Below are 2,654 nucleotides of genomic sequence, written 5' to 3'. Positions count from 1 at the left end.
GTTTCAAGCCGTTACAGATGGTAGTGGGCCCACAGAGGAAATGGTCCATTGCATGATACACAGCGCCCTCCCTCCAAACGATGAAAACGCCGCAAGAGTGGTGTGGTTGGTCATTTGTGGCTGGCAGGAGGCGGAGCTGCTTCCCCAGGTTCATCTTCATGGAGTTCTGCGGCCGCTTTTTTGGTTATTCTGCGTGAAGAAAGCGTCCGAGGGTGGCTGAAAATAGAAGCAAGCAGGAAAGAAAGGAAAAGCAAATGGTTGTTCCCACGCGGGGCCTTCAACCCCGTGTCGGCGGGGCGAAGAACCCACTTATCCGACCCGCGTAGCTATAAGGGAAGCCTGAACGTTGAAACCGCACTCGAAATCACAAACCCAACGCAAATACACGCACGCACAACCACTGCAACCACTGCAACCACGCCCCAAACGCACGCTTCATACGCTCTCGCCATCCTTCCAAGCGCTCTTACGGATGCGACTACGCTCATTGCCTTTGCCGAGCCGCATAAACGCATCGACGCTATTCATCGCTCATCGGGACGACGTATTTTTTACACACTGCTCGAGGCCACCTAGCTGTCCTTTTATTCGATTCAGCCGGTTGGCACTAGTTGGCGTCCGTGGAAAGGTCATTGCTGATGACAGTGGCGACACGCCACCGTAAAAAGGCCCAGACGGTAGGATTGGCATTACTACATGCAGGAGCGTAGGGACTCCCAGGTGGAACTTACCGAGTCTACGACGCACTTGTGGTAATCTCGCTGAGAAAGCGTGCGAGGTAGACGAAATAGAAGAAGCAGAAAGAAAGAAAAGCAAAATATGTTCCCACACCGGGACTCGAACCCGGGTCTGCTGGGTGAGAGCCAGCTATCCTAACCGCCTAGACTTTATGGGAAGGCTGAACAATGAAACCGCACTCAAAATAACAAACCCAACGCAAATACACACACGCACAACCACTGCAACCACTGCAACCACGCCCCAAGCGCACGCTTCATACGCACTCGCCATCCTTCCAAGCTCTCTCACGGACACGACTCCGCTCATTGCCTTTGATGAGCCGCATAAACGCATCGACGCTATTCATCGTCTCGTCGGGACGACATATTTATTAGACGCTGCTCGAGGCCACCTTGCCGTCCTTTGGCTCGGTTCAGCCGGTTGACGCTAGTGGGCGTCCGAGGAAAGGTCATCGCTGATGACAGTGGCGACACTCCACCGTGAAAAGGCCCAGACGGTAGGTTTGGCATTACTACATGCAGAAGCGTAGGGACTCCCAGGTGGAACTTACCGAGTAGCTACGACGCGCTTGTGGTAATCTCGCTGAGAAAGCGTGCGAGGTAGACGAAATAGAAGAAGCAGAAAGAAAGAAAAGCAAAAGATGTTCCCACACCGGGACTCGAACACGGGTCTGCTGGGTGAGAGCCAGCTATTCTAACCGCCTAGACTATATGGGAAGGCTGAACATTGAAACCGCACTCAAAATCACAAACCCAACGCAAATACACACACACGCACAACCACTGCAACCACTGCAACCACGCCCCAAACGCACGCTTCATACGCACTCGCCATCCTTCCAAGCGCTCTCACGGATACGACTCCGCTCATTGCCTTTGCTGAGCCGCATAAACGCATCGACGCTATTCATCGTCTCGTCGGGACGACATATTTATTACACGCTGCTCGAGGCCACCTTGCCGTCCTTTGGCTCGGTTCAGCCGGTAGACGCTAGTGGGCGTCCGAGGAAAGGTCATTGCTGATGACAGTGGCGACACTCCACCGTGAAAAGGCCCAGACGGTAGGTTTGGCATTACTACATGGAGGAGTGTAAGGACTCCCAGGTGGAAGTTACCGAGTAGCTACGACGCGCTTGTGGTAATCTCGCTGAGAAAGCGTGCGAGGTAGACGAAATAGAAGAAGCACAAAGAAAGAAAAGCAAAAGATGTTCCCACACCGGGTCTCGAACCCGGGTCTGCTGGGTGAGAGCCAGCTATCCGAACCGCCTAGACTATATGGGAAGGCTGAACAATGAAACCGCACTCAAAATAACAAACCCAACGCAAATACACACACACGCACAACCACTACAACCACTGCAACCACGCCCCAAACGCACGCTTCATACGCTCTCGCCATCCTTTCAAGCGCTCTCACGGATACGACTCCGCTCATTGCCTTTGCTGAGCCGCAAAAGCCCATCGACGCTATTCATCGTCTCGTCGGGACGACATATTTATTACACGCTGCTCGAGGCCACCTTGCCGTCCTTTGGCTCGGTTCAGCCGGTTGACGCTAGTGGGCGTCCGAGGAAAGGTCATCGCTGATGACAGTGGCGACACGCCACCGTGAAAAGGCCCAGACGGTAGGTTTGGCATTACTACATGCAGGAGCGTAGGGACTCCCAGGCGGAACTTACCGAGTAGCTACGACGCGCTTGTGGTAATCTCGCTGAGAAAGCGTGCGAGGTAGACGAAATAGAAGAAGCAGAAAGAAAGAAAAGCAAAAGATGTTCCCACACCGGGACTCGAACCCGGGTCTGCTGGGCGAGAGCCAGCTATCCGAACCGCCTAGACTATATTGGAAGGCTGAACAATAAAACCGCACTCAAAATAACAAACCCAACGCAAATACACACACGCACAACCACTGCA

At 53.4% G+C, this 2,654-nt stretch overlaps 1 non-coding gene across 1 annotated transcript; it reads right to left on the bottom strand.

Moving 5' to 3' along the window:
• Positions 1–1,384: 1,384 nt before the first annotated feature.
• Positions 1,385–1,457, bottom strand: PITG_29882. Its single transcript has one exon. It is a non-coding gene; the product is annotated as a tRNA-Glu (tRNA).
• Positions 1,458–2,654: the final 1,197 nt, after the last annotated feature.

This window comes from Phytophthora infestans, genomic scaffold, assembly GCF_000142945.1.
Source record: "Phytophthora infestans T30-4 supercont1.68 genomic scaffold, whole genome shotgun sequence".
NCBI classification, from domain to species: Eukaryota; Oomycota; class Peronosporomycetes; order Peronosporales; family Peronosporaceae; genus Phytophthora; species Phytophthora infestans.
Note: the sequence above shows the minus strand (reverse complement) of the source record. Positions and strands in the feature narration are given on the sequence as shown.